Raw genomic sequence first — 22,192 nt, forward strand, 5'->3', positions numbered from 1 at the left:
TTTGTACAACAGACTACAACTCAGCAAGCAAAGGGAATAAAATACTGACAGAACAGCATAGGTAAATTTTAAGAACATTATGCTGAGCCAAATAAATTGGACACGAAACAGTACATATCATATGATTCCATTTATATGAAACTCTAGAACAGGTAAAACTAATCTACAGTGACAGAAAGCAGATCAGGAGCTGTCTGGGGGCAGAAGTGGTGATATAATGGAATTACCTACAAGGGCATGATAAAATTTTGTGGGGAATGGAAATATTCTGTACCTTGATTATGGTGGTGGTTACAAGGGTGTATACATTTGACAAAACCCTTCAAACTTACATTTACTATGGGTAGCATTATATGTGAACTATAGTTTAATAAAGTCGATATTTTTTAAAGTGCTAGAAGAAACTATGCCTTAAAGTTGCCAAAAGTGGGCCTGGTGGGGCACACCTGTAGCCCCAGCTACTTGGGAGGCTGGAGCAGGAGGATCATTTGTGTCCAGGAGTTGAAAGCTGTCGTATGCCATAATTATGCCTCAAAACAGCCATGGCACTCCAGCCTGGGCAACATAGCAAGAGCCCATCTCTAAAAATAAAAATAAAATAAAAAGTACTAAAAAGATTCAGAATGGGGGAAAATTTAGCATGCTGTGATCCACAGAGAGGGTTACCTAAAAAATAATCTTAAAGAGATGTTTTAAAGAGACAAGAAGCCAGAGGCCAGGTGCGGTGGCTCACGCCTGTAATCCCAGCACTTTGGAAGGCCGAGGCAGGTGAATCACAAAGTCAAGAGATCGAGACCATCCTGGCCAACATGGTGAAACCCCGTCTGTACTAAAAATACAAAAATTAGCTGGGTGTGGTGGCACGCACCTGTAGTCCCAGCTACTCGGTAGGCTGAGGCAGGAGAATAGCTTGAACCTGGGGGGTGGAGGTTGCAGTGAGCCGAGATGGCACCACTGCACTCCAGCCTGGCAGCAGAGCTAGACTCCGTCTCAAAAAGAGAGACAAGAAGCCAGCTCAGGAAGAGGAAACAGCAGAAGCAAAGCACAAAAGTAGGGAATTTACACAGTGAATTAAAAAAAAAAAAAAGATTATTGTTAGTATGTTTTGAAGTTGATTTTTTTGATGAAATAACATTGTTGAGAATTTGGGCTTTTATTATTTTCTCAACATTGTTTAGCAGCAATAAAGCAATTTTTAAAATGCAGCAATAATTAAATATTACAGCTTTTAAATAATGCTCTTTATGCTTTTGTTTAATGGATTTTCTGGAGGTTGAATTGTTGTGTCTAGTCCTTGACCTACACAGTTTAATTATCCTTATCGACTGACTCATGAAATTCTATCATGCGCAGTGGTGTGCTATAAATGAAGCTTTGTTCCTTTTGTGAAATTGAGAGTTCTCTGCCTTTCCTCCTGGCTCGTGATCAAGAATTAGGCTATATCTTATCCCACTGCCTGAAACAGAAACCTAGCAAGTTAGATGACTATGAAAAAGACATCCTGATATTTTATCAGAAGTCCAGACAATGACCTATCATGTGAGATTCTTCTATATTACACAATGAGACCAGATTTCAGAATCAGGGTTAGGCATACCAGCAAAAAGAAGGGTGGCTGAGGTGGGGTAATTTCTGAACATTTCAAAGACCAGGCTGTCTCTTAAAATGTATCCCTCTTGCTGACTGGTGGCCAAGAATCTATAAGAAAGTGCCATTCCTGTAGTTTGAGGCCTTTTTAAAATAGATGACCTCTGAGGCTCTTTTGCACCCTCAACTTTTAACATTCCAAAGCAGTGCTTGAAATTTTGAGGTTCCTGAGCTAAAATAGGACTGTGTCTATGTTTTTTCTCAGACTGCCCAGTTTTAAATTTGTGTGTATGTGTGTATTCAGAAAAAGAATAATAAACAAAATTTTAAAGGTTTTTTTTTTCACTCTAGCTCACCCATCCAGGTTATCACTTCTTTTCACTGTCTGAGCTGCTTTTAAAAATAATTCTGCTAGTTATAGAAAACAAATAATATAAGTGATTCTTGTCCAGAGACATATAAATTCATTGTGTTTAGTGATATGCAATTGATTATTACATATAGATGATTGACAGATGATATAGATAGATAGATCTGTTTAAATCTTTTTTGCATCTGTTTAGAAATTTATTTCATAATTTTTTATTCCCTTGTGTAAGTTTCTGCTCTTTAAATGTCTTTTGAACTGGTCATAGCATCTCACTGGTTCCCACTGTAGCATCGTAACTGGTTCATACTGATTAATGAGTTAATCAAAATATTTGACACATGTACATTTTATAGTTGGTTTTACCTTTTAAAAAATCTTTTAAATATACATTATTTTAGATCTCAAAAGGACAGAGTTGAATTAATCATTAACTATTTATAATTTAGGATGCATTGCCACCTTTGATTCTGAAAAGTCCCTTTCTTTTTTTGAAACGGAGTCTCGTTCTGTCACCCAGGCTGGAGTGCAGTGGTGCGGTCTTGGCTCACTGCAACCTTCGCCTCCCGGGTTCAAGCGATTCTCCTGCCTTAGCCTGCTGAGTAGCTGGATTACAGGCATGTGCCACCACGCCCAGCTAATTTTTGTATTTTTAGTAGAGGTGGGGTTCCATTTCTTATATGTTTGTTTTCATAATATTTTTATTCCCATACCTCACTTCTATTTTCTCTTCACCCCCAACATGGACAGCTGTTTCAATGAGTGTAATGGAAATCTTGTTATTTGAGTGTGTTCTTGCAGATTGGTGGTATTTTGTGTGTATATATGTTTTTAATTGAGGTAAGACATATATGAAAGTGCATAAAGTATACTAATCTTAGGTATAGGGCTCAATGATTGCTCAATCACCATATGTATATCCATGTAATCACCACTCAGTTATAGAATATTTTCAACACTGTAAATTTCCCTTGTGCTGCTTCCCAAGTAATACCACACCTACCACCTGCCCTACCTCCTCAGAGGTAACCACTATTCTGACTTCTATCTCTATAGATTAGTTTTGCCTCTTCTTGACACTTTATGTATGTTCTTGAACATATCACACTGTTTTCTCTTCTGCATCTGGCTTCTTTCACTCATCATCATCCCTATAAGAGTCATCCATGTTACTGTGTATAGGAATAGTTTGTTAATTTTTTGTTGTTGAGTAGTATGTAGTATTCAATTTTATAAATATGTCACAATGTATTCATTCTCTTATTGAAGATCAGAACCCAAACCATCTACATTTATACAGTTGACTACCTACGTTAGCATGACTCTACTATTCCACCGGCATGGCATCATCAGGATCATTTTACTATTTTAAGAAACTCTTGTCTAGGAAGATAAAAGTCACAAACCACTTTATTATTCATTCCAGGAAATTCTTGAAACTCTTCAATAGAAATCAACAAACAATAATTTACACCTTTAGTTGCTTTAAACCCTTTAGCTTGCCTTGCTGTGTCCATCAATCCTAATTATCATATTCTTTTCTGCTCCTAACCAAGACCTACTCTCTTACACTGAAAGACCCACCTTAAAGCACTTCAAGCTATCAATAAATATCCTGACTTGGTCCTTACCACTCTGAGACACTACAGAGACTCTATCACACTACAGAGACTCTGTCACACTACAGAGACTCTGTCAGGATAGTTCTTGATTCAGCTTTGTCTTTATCAACAGGTAGTTTGGATGATAATTTAGGGAGCCAACATTAAATAAGGGACAGTTGGCTTGTTTCTCATTTTTTGGCTTTTATAAATAAAGCTGCTATGGGCATTCTTACACATGTTTTTATGGACATAACCCCTTTCTCTTGGGTAGATATTTAGGAGTGAGATTGCTCACTTGCATTCTAAGTTATCTATTTAACTCACTGGAAGATTGGAAGATTTCCCCTAAAATCAAGCTTTCCAGCTTTTTTGAAAACCTGGAAAATACTTGGCAATACTGGGCCAGCATTCCTCATTGTCACAGTCAGCTAGAGCTGAGTAGCAGCTCATCACTAGACAATGACAAGCTCTCCTCTCTGGCTCATCCACCCACTTTCCCCATGTAAGTCATCTGTCTGTCTGCTTCAGTAGGAATTTTATTAATAGCTGGTAATCTCTGTTCTAACCATAGGCTTGGAAAGGGTAACTCTTTAAGCTTTTATTAATTCTACTCCAGTATAGATAAGCAAGAGTGGTTTTTATTGGAAAGGAATAGGACCATCAGGGGCTGAGAAATGAGGCCCCTCTGCCACTGATGGGGGAAAGCAGCAAGAACAGAGAGCAAAGATGACTTTGGAAATCTTGATCTACTTTGCAATTTAATCCAGAGCCAATGCTCTCTAGAAGGAGACTGGCAGTGGAGAAATGAGAGGAATCAAAACCAAAAAAGACCTAAATCAGTCTCCGTTACTTATTATCATCATAAGTAACATTTATGAAACATTTTTTGTACTTAGGGTATTGCAGATGTAAAGAAAAGTTAAAATAGCTCCCTACTGTTGAACTGAAAGAATTTAACCTAATCCAGAGTCCTTTATGCTATAAAAAAAGAAATAGGTCATTAAAGACTAATACAGCTTCTTTTTATTTTGGTAGGTATGTGAAGAAAGCAGAACAGAAATCAAGTGTACTTCCACATAATCAATGGGGGCTCATCGACTCCAAGGGCCTGGGATAAGACTCTATGCTAACTGAATAAATTTTTTCTTCCTCAGAATGGGTTTTTCTCCCCCCAAGCCTATTAAGATAATGCTTGGGAGGCATGTCTGTGCTTGGTATAATAAGCCTTTTAAAAGGAAGTGGTCTGTCTACACCTGATACAGAGTTGCAAAAAAGATGCCATTCCTTCCCACCACCCGGCATCCAGGGGAAGGAGAAATCAACTCTTGGCCTTCCTTATAAACTTATGCTAAAATTGCTTCACCCTCCCATAAAGAAAATTTGTGCCTACCTGCTTGGCCTGGTATGATGGTCTTAGGGCAACTGAGTGGTCAGTGAGGAAAAAAAAGTGAGGCTTGAACCATCTCATTCTCATATTGGCTCAGCCTATTCTGTGTACTAAACCACAGAAACACCAGCAGGAGGAGGAGGGTGGCTAGGGGAGAGATGGAAACATAAAGACCCAGGATGCTGGGGCACAGCTCTGGTAGTATAGAATCTTCTGTTTGTCCTGGTAGCTAAGAAGATACTGCTTTCTGATAGGTGAAGGGAGGGAGACCATATATCTGAATTCCACTTACACTGTTTAAGAGCCAAATAAATCATATCCAGCATCATTTGTCAAAGAGTTTGATGTGAATTGAATGACTCCATCAGATGTCAACCATGAAGAAAGATAAATGAGAGGGCTTTTCACACCAGGCTAATTGTTAGCTGCCCAGAACAACCTTGGGGTTTGCAGGCAGTACGTGACCTCTAGACTTTCAAAGTGCGTGATCCTCAATCATTCAGGCCAGAGCCTGCTGCTGTTAATCCTCTCCAGGCCAGGCCAGGCTATGAAACATCTGAGCCTCTATCTCCAATTTCTACTCTGCCTTTCTTTCTCTGATCCTCTGCAATGTCTTTCCAGGTTCTCTCTACTCCTACCCAGTATCCAGCTTCAGCCTATCAGTCAACCTGAATCCTCATATTTCAACCCACAAATTGGTCCTTGAGTTAATCACCAGTCTCCTTTGTTCAAGTTCTAACAATGCTCAACAGTCAGCCTGACCTCCCTGGGTCTCCTCTCGAGAATTGTTTCAACAAGCAGCCAGGCCAAGTTTCTTGCTTCCCATGTAGATGTTGGAAAATATTACAATGAAAAGCATCTCAAGATATTCCTCCAACCTAAGTCAGAAGCCCTTGGCCCTTTATGTAATTTTTGTTGTTTAAAAACTTTATCAACTGCTTTCTTTATGCCAAGTGTATTAGTCTGTTCTCACATTACCATAAAGAACTACCTGAGATGGGGTAATTTATAAAGAAAAGGAGTTTAATTGGCTCACGGTTCTGCAGGCTGTACAGGAAGCATGGCTAGGGAGGCCTCAGGAAACTTAAATCATGGCAGAGGCAAAGGGAAAGGAGGTACATCTTACATGGCCAGAGCAGGAGGAAACGGGTGAAAGTGCCACACACTTTTAAACAACCAGATCTTGTGAGAACTCACTTACTATCATGAAAACAGCAAGGGAGAAATCTTCTCCCCTGATTTAATCACCTCTCACCAGGCCACTCCTCCAACACTGGGGATTACAATTTGACATGAGATTTGGATGGGGACACAAATCCAAACCATATCACCAAGCATGGTACTAAATGTTAGTTTAGGCATTAACTCATTTCATTGACATTTCCATGTTTCTAAAGTGATGTATCCTCAGCAAACTGATGCTTGGGACAGTTCAAAAAGTTACGGTGTGGGATCACTTATGTTTCTAAAGTGTGAAGTATAAGCCAATTTCCTTAGCTACCTCAGTCATCAGCTCCAATGAACTAAAATCAAGTGAGGCCTTTACCAATGAGTTTGTGGGAAACATTAAGGATATAAAACACATTTAGGAGATATTAGAAAGGCATCATACAGAGAATTAAGTTTAATGCCCTCCATTTTCTGTGTAATAACCTGTAGCTGCCGCCCCTCAAAGCTCATCAGTTTTGGCTGGACAAGATATTTCTTTTGAGGTCATAACCACACTTAAACATTATATTGAGCTTTACAATTTAATAAATTTATCTAACTCAGTCTCCCTGAGGAGTCAGCTTCGTCATAACCCACGTGTAGAAGCACTGAATGAAGCTGAGCCCTAGACTAAGCAACCCCATGGGAGTCAGGAGACATAGGTGCTACACAGTCTCTCCCACCACTAGCTCTGTGACCTTATGAGAGTCACAACATCTGGGAACCTCCTTTCATAATCTGTAAAGTTAAGGGAGAGGTTCAGATAATCTAAGTCTCTTCAGTCTAACATTCTATCATTGTGTTAATCTCCTATCACATGAGTTATGCAGTCACCACATGAAAATGCATATAGGAGCCAGGCCAAATAATGAAATGGTTAAATGTTGGGGTGAAAACAAAACTGGGCTTGGGGAGGGAGGAATTTAGCACAAACTCCCCCAATCCCCAATACATTCTCCAATCTCAGGTATGGACAATTGATGTTTTCTCGTCTTGTATAAAGGGCTAAGTAAGCAGAGCCTCATGATAGCATTCCACTTCCAGCCGCAGTGTCATGCCAATCCCTCCATTATAGAAACCCTGGAGCTGCAGCTGGCCAGGAGTGGGAACTGGAAGTGGTAGGACTGTGGCACACTAGATAGCATGTACCCCATTTGTAGTGGACCTTGTTGGTGCCCCAACTGGAACCTACACATCTCTTTCGCCAGCTGTGTGCCCTTCCCCCACTTCTTACATGCTTTGCTGCTAATACTTCACCCGTGTGGCCTTCAGAGGCTTGCTCTTGGGCCCTAAAGTTAATCACCGATAAGCACAAGGGAAGAACTTGGCGATTACGCTGTCTCCTCTTCCTGCAGGGGAGGAGGGTATATAATAGCGCACCTCCTTTAAAACTAGGAACAATAAACTGAGGTATCATTTGTTTCAGTCTGTAACTTCACCTGGAATCACACCCTTACTGGGCTTCTCCCCTTCCTTATCATGTTTCCCAACTCCCTTATCAGTTTCTCTTGGGAGCACTTTATTTATTTTTGTTTTTAAGGCAGGGTCTTGCTCTAGAGTGCCTTGGTGTGAGTGCAGTGGCGTGATCACAGCTCACTGGAGCTGAAGTGCAGACTGGAGTGCAGTGGCGTGATCCCAGCTCACTGCAGCCTCAACCTGCCAGGCTCAAGTGATCCTCCTGCCTTGGCCTTCCACAGTGCTGGGATTACAGGCATGAGCCACCATGTCCAGTTGGGAACACTTTTTAAATAAATCACTTACACCCAAATTCTTGGCTTAGAGAATCTTCTGGGAGAACCTGATCCACAATACTACCTAAATGCATTCACATGCATCTTTTTAAAAAGATTACTATTCTGTCACATGAGGTGTATCAAAAAGTCAAATTTAGCCAGTAAACTGCCAGTTTAAAATGTCTGATTTAATCTAAGAAAAACTTTTATTCCCAGTCCAGTAAAGAAAGAAAGGAACTTGACAAAGGTACTGAAAAATTTGACAAAGATATTGAGAGTCTCCAGAGACCTGTATATCTAATGCCTATGGCTATCACAAGCTCTTAAGCTTCCTAATGCATTTGGTTCTTTCTGCTCTATATATCAACATCTGCTATAAAGATTGAAGAACAGAAACAGAGTTCTGTAATTCTTGGGCTGGTTTATGATGCAGAGTAGAAATCACTTATTCTTCTATATTTTAAAGGCCCTGTAGTATTCTTCGTATTAATAATGCCTAACATTTGTTTAATGTAATATACTATTCAAGTACTTTCTAATACATGACTCTGTGCAATCCCTACAATGTTTCTGTGAAGTAATATTATTATCCCTATTTCACAGACAAGGAAACTAAGGCTGTGAAAGTTGCAAATCAGAAACGTGAGTCTAAAGCGTGGATGTTTTTCCAGCATACACAGCGTTGGTGAAAGACCTACTCTTTCAAGATCAGAAAACTGCTGATTCCAAACCAGATAGTTTGTAGAACGAGAAGAGTATGTGAGAACTGCGATAGAAACAATTAGTAGGGAATATAAAAAAAGGGAAAATAAGATGTTTCCAGGAGAAACCAAAGAAGGTGATATTATGAAGATTTAAAAAAATAAGTAAAATAGAGAGAAGGCAGAAAATGATGTGGTCCGTAAGAAAGGTGGAAAGGTAGAGGGAGGAAAGTTTGGTGGAGTCAGATGAAGAGCCCACTAAGAAGACAAGTGGGAAATGACAAAAAAAGGAAGGGTCAGAACTGAGGCTGGTTGGGTCAGTTTTGAGGGTAACAAAAACCATAAACAATACACATTCATTGGGCAAGCCAGGTGTTAGGGCTGTCCTGACAGACATGAAGGAAGTCCAGAGAGCTGTCTGCCAGCCTTAAGAGAGGTAGACAGCTAACAAACTGGCCAAAGACTGGGCAAAGTCAGGCATGGAGAGGTTTGGTGATAGGCAACAGGCTATAGCAAGCCGCAGAGTCTGCAAGCTGATAAGGAAGCAAAGAGTGCTTAGCAAGCTAGGATCAGGAGCTCCAACATCAGGTTGTAGGAATTCTTTCCCATACATAAATTCCAAAAAAAACCAAAAAAACAAAAAACTATCTTGTGCAGGAACTATGGTTTGAGAGAGCAAGAGGTGATGTTGAAATACATACCCAAACATGAAAACTGAGGTCTAAGGCAAAGCAGATCAAGTCTGAGCTGCAGGCCAACAGGATGCTGATCTGGCCTTAAATTTTTCTTATTTGCTGGTCAGTTTGATCTCAGAACCTGAAGTCAGCTGTGAGACTGTGGAGCACAGTGGTTAATAGTACAGACTCCTAGAGTTCATCTGCCTGGATTCAAATCCTGGTCCTACCACTTGCTAGCTGTATAGCCTTGGACAAACTACTTAACTTTTCTGTGTATCAACTTCTCCATCTCTAAATTGGGGATAAGAATAGTGTCTTCTTCATAGGATTGTTAGGAAAATAGCATTAATACATGTAGTAGCTAGGAGGGAGGTTCATATGGTATACATCAAATAAGTGTTACCTGTTATTTAGAGTAGAGCCTGCAACTGGTATGGGAGAAGGGACTATATGGCTAGGAAACCAGGCAGGCTATTACAAAAGGGGAGAAAGGAAAAAAATCCTTAATAATCATTATAGTATCACACTGAAGGCTTTGGAAAGGGATTGTATCATACTGAAGGTAGCTTTGGAAAAGGATTGCAGACACTGTGAGGAAAAATCACTGCCAGAATTTTATAGTTTTGTTTTTCTCAGTGGCCTTGAATCTTCACTATGCTGAGAACATATCCCTATCTTTACAAGTCTTTAAAAGGTCAGGAACTTGGCAATAAGGCTGCACTTTGTCAGCCCTTGTTTTTTGTTTTGTGCAAACAAAATAACTTCAATTCTATTAATACCGTGAGTCATACAAACCAGGACATTTTCTGTAACCTGTCCTGAGTTCCATAATCTTTCACCTGAAAGTAGATATACCTCTGAATTGGGCCAAGGATGGAATCGTGATTTAAAATGTGTGTCTTTTTAAATAGGAAATGAAGGAGATAGCTTTTGTCATGCCAAAGTAGATTCAGAGAGGCAAAGAGTTTGCTAAATTATTATTACATATATGCATAAATTAATTACAAAAGCTTTTGGTCAAAAGATTTTATCTGGGAAAAGAAAAAGGAAGCCATGGCTTTAGCTTCATAAGAAGACAGGGTAGAAGAAATGTAACAATGAGAGGGATCCTCAAGTACCTAGGAATAGCAGGTATTGTAGAATCACACACAGTAGGATTTGATACTCACCTAACACTGATTTTGGAAGTCCATGGCATGTGATAAACTATGCTAATCACATTTATATCATACATAATTTTTCCTACCATAGATGTAATTTAAATGCTAACATCACAAACTATTTGAAGATTAGTTAATGGTCCAGTTTTTCCATTATATGTAATATTACACTAGCAAGCCATGCATAAAGTTGAATTAAAATATTAATTTTCTAAGAGTTCTGGGAGTTGTAAGTTTTATTTCCACAGATATTTAGCACCTCCTAAAAATGAGCTATGACTGCTGTGATGGTTTTAGTAGAATTCCCGTAAAACCTCTTATTTTTTTCCAGACAGTCTAGGTTCTGGCTAATGCAGGAGTGGCATAGAGCTAAATGAAAGGTAGCAAACTCATTTGCTTAAACCATTTTCCCAGTCTGAAAGATAATGACAGTGGCAGCCTAGCATGGGAAAAGGATTTGAAGATAACCAAAAAACCAATCTGTGCACCTGCTGAGAATCATAGATACAATATGATTTGACAATGGGCCAGCCAGCCATGATCCTCAGTAAACAAACATTTCTGGAGGGTTTACTGCACAGAGGGCATGACATTAGGTGTGGTAGGAGATCTAAAATAAACAGAACTCATAACCACTACCCCTGAGAATGTTTGTAGCCCATTTTATGGAGAACACAAACGTACTTGAAAATGTGGCAAAACTTCAGAAGGGAGGACCTCCATATGTCCATTAGGACTCCCTCTTGCAAGAAGAGAAAATAAACTTGAACATTAGAAAAAACTTCGGCTTGTATCTCAGGAAATCCAAAGATCAAGTGGGCTGCAGTTGGTTTGCCTGATCAACTCTGCAATGTCATCAAGGTCCTAATTTCTCTTTGTTTCTCTACTCTTCCTCCTTTAGGCCAACTTCTCTCATTATCCTGAAATGATTGCCACAGTTTCAGGCTTCACCTCTGAATATTACACCAACCACTCTGAAGAAAGAGAATGTATTTCCCAGCAATTTACATAAGAGTCTTGAAATTTAGTTTGATTGGGCATCTTAAATCCCATGACCACCTGCGTGGTGGATATGTTCATTAATGTAAGGAAATTGGGATCCACCCCTGGAATGAGGGAAAGAGTGAGATTCCCTCCCAAACACTTTTGGGCTATTTGAAGGAGGGATAGATAAGCATAGAAGATTCTGGCTACTATTAAAAAGGGGAGGCTGAGCACAGTGGCTCACGCGTGTAATCCCAGAATTTTGGGTGGCCAAGGCAGGTGGATCGCTTGAGCTCAGCAGGAGACCAGCCTGGGCGACATGACGAAACCCCGTCTCTACCAAAAACTACAAAAGAGGAGCCGGGCATGGTGGCACGTGCCTGTAGTCCCAGCTACTTGGGGGCTGAGGCAGCAGGAACTCTTGAGCCCAGGAGGTTGAGGCTGCAGTGACCCAAGATCGCTCCACTGCATTCCAGTCTGAGTGGCAAAGTGAGAACCTGTCTCAAAAAAAAAAAGGGGGGCGTGTAGGGGGTTGGGAAGAGGAAATGGACATTGTATAGGCAACTACCCATGTCCATCCAGGAAATTCTGCAGTCTCTCCTAGAATTGGGTCTAAGGTTTCACAGTTAAAATAGTGACCATTTTGTTGAGCATAAACCCCTCATTGAGATTTAATTCATTTTTCCTTTATCCAGAATACAGCTGAAAAGGTATGAATTCCTTTTTTGTCTTCATAACACCTCCTCATGTATTTGGTCTATTAGATGATGCCTTCAATTGTCGTACATCCATTTCAAATAATCTGAATTCCTTTTATTTCTTAAAACTTGCTTGAGAATGACTTATTTTTCTACTTCAGGATACTTATCTTCCTTGGGTGCTCTTCAGTGTTTCAGAATGTGTTGTTAAAGCAGAGTAACAATCTCAGTGGAGTCCTATACTTGCTATAGCTACCATTAACTGAGAACTCCGTGCTAACAGAGTCTATGTGGTTTTCATACTTTAGCTAATTTAATGTTCCTTACAATGTAATGAGATAGTATTCACATTTTTAAGATGAGAAAACAAGACCAAAGAGGTTAAGTAACTTGCCCTAAAGCATGCCATAGCAGAGATTGGATTAGAACCCAGTATTCTCTGATTCCAAAACTTCCTCTCTTTACATTAAGCCAAACTGCCTCTAAAACACTAATCTTCTAGCCTGAGCAATGCTAAGTATAATTGGTGAATAAAAAATATTCCTGCACATTATGTAAATATAAGGAAAGAATAAGTGCCAGCACCTGCAAACTTATCACTTAAAAATTATTCCAAGGTTAAAATATTAAAACAACCTATCCTTCTTCAGTATTCAAATTGTGTCACACAAATCACTTAATTCTCCTCTAAAGTCAGGTTTATGAAGTGGTGTGGGTTGAATGCATTATAATATATCAATGATTAATGATTTGCATATGCTAATAACATTTTTATAACCCTACTTCGAGTCTTGCTGATTAATTTTAGACAAGGTTACTTAGCTTTCAAAATATAAGAAAATGAATATCCTTTGCTTTAAAGTCAGTAGAAATTCACTGATGAAAGCAGTTATTGGAAGGGGTTAAAAAGGAAAAATGCAAACAATTATGTAATGTTGAGTTTAAGTGAGGAATAGGGGATAAAGGGCCTCAATTAAAGCCAAGCCAAAAAAAGTAATTAGGCTGCACATAATTGTCAGAATGAACTGGAACAAGAAAAATGAAAAATCTGGTCAGGAAAAGAAAGAGACACATCATAGTGCTGTCACCTACATTAGCACAAAATTATCTTCTTGGTGACATCCCTTTTTCCCTCTCTTAATGAGGAATGCAGCTTTTCACACATTTGCAAATGCTTCTGACAGTCTTAACTTGGTCTTACTCCTAACAATCAAAGCACTTCTTTTCCAAATGCTTTTTAGATTTCCTTTTCTCTAAAACCACCAACAGAACATATACTAAATACGATTCTGTCTGGGTTATGTGACTCAAAGAAGAACATTTGGCCTTGGTACACTTTTAGAAGGAAAAGAAACTTCATCCTATATTACATAAATAGAGAGACTCAGTTAATTCAATCCAAATATTTTTATTTTCTGGAAACATTTTTAGTTACTAAAAAAAGTTTTTAAGTTTTTCTGCTCACTGTAACCTATTTTTCTGATCCACTGTATATTTACTTATTATATAAATATTATAATAATCATAATGTTTATTATATAATAATTATACAAAACAATGTCCCCCTTTTATAAAGAAACATACACGCATTTCCATTAGCCTAACAACTCAACTATTCTTTTCTCATGTCCGTTTCCAGTTTGTGTCTTTACGGATATAAAACTTAAAATTTGTTGAAATTTTAATACAAATAAAATTTTGTATTCTGCATTTTTCATTTAGCATTGGTTGATAACATTTTACATATTGCTATGTGAACATCATGAATATTTTTAATAATTTCATGATAATTCAACTAAAATAGTGTTCTATAATTTACCCAAACACTTCTCTATTGTATACACAAAATATTTTCAATTTTTCCTGATTACAAATGAAGCTGCCATGAATTTTATCCTGCATAAAACTTTCTCTGCATTTTGATATTTTCTTTGGACAAATTCCCAGATATTTTGCTATAATTTTTTAAATGTGCCTAAGTCCATTTGGTCTATACCGTTGCTCAAGTCTAATGTTTCTTTTTAGTTTTCTGTATGAGTGCTCTGTCTATATTGAAGTCTCCCTCTATTATTGCATTGCTGTCAATTTCTTCTTTCAGATCTGTCAATATTTGCTATACATGCTTATGTGCCCTGATGTTGGGTGCACAAATATTTACAGTTATTACATCTTCCTGTTGAATTGACCCTTTATCATTATGTAATGAACTTCTTTGTCTCTAGAGACAGTTTTTGACTTAAAGTCTACTTTGACGTAAGAATAGCCATTTCTGCTTTCTCTTGGTTACTATTTGCATGGAATATCTTTTTCTACCCCTTCATTTTCAGTTTGTTTGTCCACGAATTGAAATAGAGTCTTTTGTAGGTAGCATATAGTTGGATGCAGTTTTTCTTAATCTATTTGGCCATTCTGTGTCTCTTTTTTGGGTTTAGTCCATTTACATTTAAAGTAATTATTGATAATAAAGTATTTACTATTGTCATATTGATAACTGTTTTCTGGTTTTTGTTGTTGTTGTTGTTGTTGTTTCTTTGTTTGTTTTTGAGACAGAGTCTTGTTCTGTTGCCCAGGCTGGAGTGCAATGGCGCGATCTTGGTTCACTGCAACCTCCATCTCCCGGTTTCAAGCCATTCTCCCACCTCAGCCTCCTGAGTAGCTGGTATTACAGGCACCCCCAATCATTCCTGGTTAATTTTTTTTGTATTTTTGTAGAGACAGGGTTTCACCATGTTGGCCGGGCTGATCTTGAACTCCTGACCTCAGGCGATCTGCCCGCCTTGGCCTACCAAAGTGCTGGGATTACAGGCATGAACCACTGCACCCGGCTCATGGTTTTTTTGTTCCTCTTTCTCTTGCCATTTTTTTATATTGCCAGGTTTGGGTTCCTTTCTCTTTTTCTTTTGTGAACTTCTATAACTATTTTATTTGTGGTTACCAAGGGCCTTATATAAAATATCTTGTAGTTTGATAGTCTATTTTAAGCTAATAACAATTAACTTCCCTTGCATGAAAGAACACTCTGCCTTTACCTCTCCTCCCCCTGTGTTATATGCTATTGAAGTCATAATTTGCAACTTCTTATAGTATATATCCATTAACTTTTTTAGTTATAGTTGTTTTTAATATTTTTGTCTTTTAATTTCCATAGTAGGATTATAATGGATTTACCCAGTACTGTTATGGTAATAAAGTATTCTCTTTTTTGTCTTCTTTGCCAAAGAGTTTTACACTTTTTAATGCTTTCACACTGCTGTTTAGCATTGTTTCATTTCAACCTGAAGAACTCCCTCCAAAAGACTCCTAGATTTGATTAATAAATTCAGTAAAGTCTTAGGTTAAAAACTCAGTGTACACAAATCAGTACAACGTTATACACAAACAACAACCAAGCTGAGAGCCAAATCAAGAACTCAATCTCAATTCCTTTTACAACAGCTGCCAAAAAATAATTAAAATACCTAGGAATATATACCCAAGGAGGTGAAAGATCTCTGCAAAAATAACTACAAAATACTGCTGAAAGAAATCACACATGACACAAACAAATGGAAGGACATCTCATGCTCATAGATTGGAAGAATCAATATCATGAAAATGACAATGCTGCCCAAAGCAGTCTGCAGATTTAATTCTTCTCAAAATACCAACATCATTTTTCACAGAATTAGAAAAAGAATCCTAAAATTTATATGGAACCAAAAAAGAGCCTGAATAGCCAAATCAATCCTAAGCAAAAAGAATAAATCTGGAGGCATCACATTACCAGACTTTAAATTATTCTACAAGAGTATAGTTACGAAAACAGCATGATACCAGTATAAAAATAGACACATAGACCAATAGAACAGAATAGAGAAACCAGAAATAAAGCCAAATACCTACAACCAACTGATCTTTGACAAAGCATTAAAAAAATATAAATTGGGGAAGGGAAATCCTATTTAATAAATGGTGCTGCGAAAACTGGCTAGCCACATATAGAAGAATGAAACGGGATCTCTATGTCTCCACCTTATACAAAAATCAACTCAAGATGGCTCAAAGATTTAAATCTAAGCTCTGAAACCATAAAAATTCTAGAAGACAACCTAGGAAAAACTTTTCTGGACATTGATCTAGGCAAAAAAATTCGTGACTAAGACCCTGAAAGCAAATGCAACAAGAACAAAAATAAATAAATGGGACCTAGTTAAACTAAAAAGCTTCTGTACTGCAAAAGAAATAATCATCAGAGTAAATGAATAATCCACAGAATGGAAGAAAGTATTTGCAAACTATGCATCTGACAAAGGACTAATATCCAGAATATACAAGGAACTCAAACAAATCAGCAAGAAAAAAAAAATTCCATCAAAAGTGCGCAAATTACATGAACAGACATTTTTCAAAAGAAGTTATACAAATGATCGACAAACATACGAAAACATGCTCAACATTGCTAATCATCAGGGAAATGAAAATTGAAATCACAATGAGATACCACCTTACCCCTGCAATAATGGCCATGAAATAAAACTCAAAAAACAATAGATCTTAGTGTGGATGTGGTTAAAGTGGAATGCTTATACACTGCTGGTGGGAATGTAAATTAGTACAACGTCTATGGAAAACAATATGAACATTTTTTAAAGAACTAGATCTACCATTCTATCCAGCAATCCCACTACTGGGTATCTACCCAAAGGAAACGAACTCATTATATCAAAAAGACACCTGCATATGTATGTTTATTGCAGCACAATTCATAATTGTAAAGATATGAAATCAACCTAAGTGCCCATTGATCAATGAGTAGATAAAGAAAATGTGCTATATATACACCATGGAATACTACTCAGCCATAAAAAAGAATAAAATAATGTCTTTTGCAGCAACTTGGATAGAACTGGAGGCCGCTATTGTAAGTGAAGTAACTCAGGAATGGAAAACTAAATACCATATGTTCTCATTTATAAGTGGGAGCTAAGCTATGGGTATACAAAGGCATACAGAGCAGTGTAATGGACTTTAGAGACTCAGAAGGAGGACGGTGGGAGGTGGGGTGAGCTATAAAAACTTCACATTGGTGGTGGCTCACGCCTGTAATCCCAGCACTTTGGGAGGCCGTGGCAGGCAGATCACGAGGTCAGGAGATCGAGACAATCCTGGCTAACACAGTGAAACCCCATCTCTACTAAAAATAAAAAAATTAGCCGGGCGTGGTGGCGGACACCTGTAGTCCCAGCTACTCGGGAGGCTGAGGCAGGAGAATTGCTTGAACCCAGGAGGTGGAGCTTGCAGTGAGCTGAGATCACGGCACTGCACTCCAGCCTGGGTGACAGAGCAAGACTCTGTCTCAAAAAGAAAAAAGAAAAAAACACTTCACATTGGGTGTAATGTATATTACTCAGATGATGGGTGCACTAAAATCTCAGACTTCACCACTATGCAATTCATCCATGTAATCAAAAATCACTTGTACCTCAAAAACTATTCAAATAAAAAATATTTTTAATGAAGAAAAAGAAAATAAAAGATAGGTAAAGTAGTAGAAATAGTTCCTGCCTTATGGCTACAAACTGTAGAGAAGCCATTAAAAGGAATATTTCTACAGTGTGTTTAAAAAAAGAAAAGAAAAGAAAAAAATAGTTATTAAATACACCTTCTGTGATAGGAACCAGGCCAGGCAATTTTACATACAATATTCACTGTATTATCACAATAACCTGTAAGTACTATTATTCATATTTTCATGTAAAGAGACAGACTAAGTGAAGTTAGGAAATTTACTTAAAGCCATTTGATGAGAGAATGTTAAGACTTTTACCTTTGTAGTTCTGAAAATTATCAGTTATAATTTCTAAACTTCTTTCTGTTTTGTTCTTGATTTTATTGTAGGGCTACTCAACTATTTGAACACATTATGATCCTATATTATGCACACTGTATTCCCACAACAGTTGCAATATTCATAATTATTAATAGACTTGAAAATGAAACCAAGGCACAAATAAGCCTATTAACGTACTTTAGTATCCTAAAGTTTTACTCTCACCCCACAAAGGTTATTCTTTCATGAAAAATATATCAGATACAGTCTCTGAAAGAAAATATAATTACCATTGAAATCAATGTTACACGATTAGTTTAAATATTAACAAAGAAATGTATAATGGTTCTTGATGTATTTAATATTCAAAGATTAATTAAATATTTACTGCAAGAAAATAGATAAATGATTCAATGAAAACAAAGCAAAAGGTTCATGTGATTGTCAATTCTGTTTCTTAGCAAACTATGAGTATCCCAAGAACTAAATTTAAATCACCTTCAGTCAATCATGCAATAGTGAAGTTGATCACATGGTTGCTTTTATTTTAATTTTCTAAGACAAAGAACAAAATCCAAATGAGTCACCTGGTGGTATTAAATCTCCAAAAGCAAATACAAAAGAATAGGAGGCAAATATGTAAAGAATGTAAATTGGCCAGGCGTGGTGGCTCATGCCTGTAATCCCAGCACTTTGGGAGGGTGAGGTGGGCAGATCACTTGATGTCAGGAGTTTGAGAACAACCTGGCCAATATAGTGAAACCCCTGTCTCTACTAAAAATATAAAAATTAACCGGGCGTGGTGGTGCGAGCCTGTAGTCCCAGCTACTCGGGAGGCTGAAGCAGGAGAATCGCTTGAACCTGGGAAGCAGAGGTTGCAGTGAGTCAAGATTGTGCCATTGCACTCCAACCTGGGCATCGCAGAGAGACTCTGTTTCAAAGCAAAAAAAAAAAATGCAAATCATATAAAAAAATGGACATTATTTTTTAAAAATGTCCAGCAAAATTAAGTTAAAATGATAGCTATTTAGTTAATTGTATTAACTATATGTTCAGTTGAGAATAATTCTACCTTATAGTGGTTGTCTTAGATTTCATGTCATACTTATTAAATTATAATTTAAAATGGATGCTACATAAAATATGCTTTGACTTATTAATTTTAAATATTGTCATTTTAAGTATTTTTGCTAAAAAACAATAAAGTGAGACTAATACGCAAAACAAATTGTGGCATTTATATAAAATGAAATATTATTAGCCTTTGCTAATGGAGGAGATCCTGCCATTTGCAACAACATGGATGAGCCTGGAAGATATTATGTTAAGTAAAATAAGCCAGACACAGAAAGCAAAATACTGCATAATGTCACTTATATGTGAAATCTTAAAAAAGTCAAATATATAGAAACAGAGAGTAGAATGGTGTTTACCAAGGGCAGAGAGGGGGAGAAAATGGGCAGATGTAGGTTAAGGGGTACAAACTTGTGGTTACATAGGATAAATAAATCTAGAGATCTAATGTATAGCATGGGGGCTATAGTTAATAATACTGTATAGTATACTGAAAATTTGCTAGAAGAATAGATTCTAGCAAATTTGAAAGATAATTATTTGAAGTGATAGATAAGTTAATTTGTTTGACTACAATAGCAATTTCACTATGTATATGTATATCAAAAGATCACTTTGTACATGAAATATATACAATTTTAAATAAATAAATGCTTGCTAGGAAAAAAAGAAACAAAAAGTAGATTCACATGCCCAAGTTGTTCAAAACTCACTTAAAATTTTCAAATAATCAAGTATCAGTTTTTAATTTAAGTGAATGAAAATTAAATAAAATTTAAAATGTAGTGTCTCTGCTCCACTAGCTATATTTCAAGTGCTCAATAGCCGTATGTGGCTATTGTGTTGGACATCGCAAATGTAAATAAAGGTATTATAACTGATTTTTTTTTTTATGAGTAAGGGCTATAGTTCATGGAACCATTAATTGCTTTAACATTTATTTCCTTTTCAGAAAAAATTTTATATTGACCTTCTTAAAAACATTTGCCTCCCTTGCAACAAAAAAAATCATTCAATAATCATTGGGATTCATGCTGGTCAAAATGGCCCATGGGGATCCAATAGATGGAGTACCAAACTCTTCTTAAAGTCTTGAATAGATGGATACTAAAAGAAGATTTTTGTGAATAAAATATTCCCATATAAAAAGAGAATAAGTTCTTTTAGAAGCTTTTTCTGAGGGAAGTGGAAAAATCCAATTAACTGTTTTTATATCACCAGCTGGTTCCTTGGAGCCGAAAGAAATAACACCTCCCAGGAGTGAACATTTATTTCACTTTTAGTTAGAAATTCAGTCACCCTGCTTCCCTCAGAGATCAGGCTACCTGTTAAACAATATTGATGGTAATTAGGATGACAAATAACAACAAGTAATAAGGACACAAATTCTTACCCTTGCAGCTCTTCTCTAATCTTTATTTAATTTCTCTATGTGTTTTCGGTACTAATGAGATTTTTAAAATCTATCTATCTCAAATTGAGGCTCACTTTCCTCTTTTGAGAGTGTGGTGCTTCATGATAGTTCCATGATGCTAAAAATAATGATGATAGCTTCTATTTTATTTTAAGAATTTCCATTTTCCAGTGCTTAGTATGCACCAGACACTATTATAAGCATTTCATAATATATTAAACTATTTAATGCTCACATTTACTGAATAAAGTAGAAGTTAAGTAACTTGCTCAAAACCATACAGCTATGATCTTCATAGACATTATTTTAGATGGGGAATTTATTATTGAATACTATGTGCTGCTTCCTAATGACACCTTTCCACACATACCCCATTCATTTGCCTTCATTCATTCCTTTCTCCCTTCCTTCGTTTCCTCCCTCTCTCCTTACCTCCCTCTCTTTCTTCCCCATTCTATACCTTTTCTCTCCACTTCCACTCTTCAGTCTATCACACCAGAGTGTGTCTTCACCACCCAAAACTGCTTTTGTTGAGGTCACAAGTGACTTCATAAATGGTAATCTCAAGGGGCCAGCTTTCAGTTGCCTTGAAAATATCTTCAGCAAGTGGTCTCTTAAACATTCTCATCTCTGGATTTCCAGGGCACCTTCTCTCACCTGATTGTCTATCCATTTTCTCCACACTCCTAGTCAGTCACCTTTGCTGTGCTCCTTCTGTTTCATCTTCCCCTTAAAGGTAGGTGTTTCACAGATTTTCTTTTATTCATATATGTGTATTTGTTTATATATAACTGTGTATATAACTATATGACTGACCAAACGATCCTCTCTTCTCTACCAACACTCATATCCTGAGTGAGCTCATCTAGTCTCTTGCCTTTAAATAACATGTATAAACTGCCAACTCAATCTCCATTTTGGACTGAATTAAAAACTTATATACTCAACTGTCTTCCTGACATCTCCACTTGGATGTCTGTGAGGGATCCTCAACTTAGTATGTCTAAACCTAACACCAAACAGCACCTCTACCACTAGCACACACTTAAAACCAAACCTGCCTCACCTTTTCCCACACCTAAGTTACCAAACTGGATTAACTTTATCTTATGGATTTCCATGAATTTGTTCCCTATCATCACTATCCTAGTTCAAGCCATTGTTGTCTCTCACTGGGATCAGAATTACAACCCCCTAATTGGTCCCTGAAATGCAGTCATGTGGCCTCATCCTTCTAGTTCCATCTTAACTCTTCAGCCCCATCTCTGGTCTTTTTTTCACTCACACTCTATGCTTCTATAATACTATAATTATTTTTTCAGTTTTAAAAATATTCCAAGACTGCTCTTGCCTCTGCACCTTCAAATATGACATTTCATTTACCTGGGAGGCTCTTCCTTATTCTCTTCTCTACTCATCTTTACCTGGGCACAATAAGAATACCTACACATAATGATCTTTGAACAGTGCCTGGTACAAAGTAAGCATTTTTTACTCAATATCTTTTACCATAACATAAGTATTATATTCAGAGATATTCTCATGTCAGTCTATAATTCTCTTTACAGGCCACAGAGTCCATCTAACCTGTCTGCTTCTGTGGGCATTTATGTTGTTTCCAATCCTCAGCTATTACAAACTATCCTTATGCATATGTAATTTCAAATATGTCTTGGATTTGTTCTCTGGAAACAAGGAGTTGTGTGCAAAATACTTATTGGAGGTGCTCTTAAGAGATACATGGGGAAGGGTGTGAGAAGGGCAGAATTGGGAAGAGGGAGAAGCTGG

General features: G+C 37.3%; 3 long non-coding RNA genes across 5 annotated transcripts in view; 2 read left to right on the plus strand and 1 right to left on the minus strand.

The window, feature by feature from the left end:
- The window catches only part of LOC129058639 (uncharacterized), a 40,798-nt gene extending 35,526 nt beyond the window's left edge, over nucleotides 1-5,272 (plus strand). The window contains exon 3 of the long non-coding RNA XR_008523904.2: nucleotides 4,594-5,272. This is a non-coding gene — a long non-coding RNA (uncharacterized LOC129058639). The remainder of the gene's footprint in view (nucleotides 1-4,593) is intronic.
- Nucleotides 5,273-18,435: 13,163 nt separating this feature from the next.
- Nucleotides 18,436-20,930, minus strand: LOC129058638 (uncharacterized). Its single transcript, XR_008523902.2, has 2 exons — nucleotides 20,837-20,930; nucleotides 18,436-18,847 (listed from the first exon to the last, which is right to left on the minus strand). It is a non-coding gene; the product is annotated as an uncharacterized LOC129058638 (long non-coding RNA).
- A 57-nt stretch (nucleotides 20,931-20,987) lies between these two features.
- LOC129058637 (uncharacterized) overlaps nucleotides 20,988-22,192 on the plus strand; it is a 39,756-nt gene continuing 38,551 nt past the window's right edge. For 2 of the 3 annotated variants that reach the window (XR_010139237.1, XR_010139238.1), the window contains exon 1: nucleotides 20,990-21,140. This is a non-coding gene — a long non-coding RNA (uncharacterized LOC129058637). Of the gene's footprint in view, nucleotides 21,141-22,192 lie in introns of all 3 variants that reach the window. The other variant, XR_010139236.1, reaches the window with a different exon arrangement.

Source organism: Pongo abelii, chromosome 2 (assembly GCF_028885655.2).
Source record: "Pongo abelii isolate AG06213 chromosome 2, NHGRI_mPonAbe1-v2.0_pri, whole genome shotgun sequence".
Classification (NCBI taxonomy): domain Eukaryota; kingdom Metazoa; phylum Chordata; class Mammalia; order Primates; family Hominidae; genus Pongo; species Pongo abelii.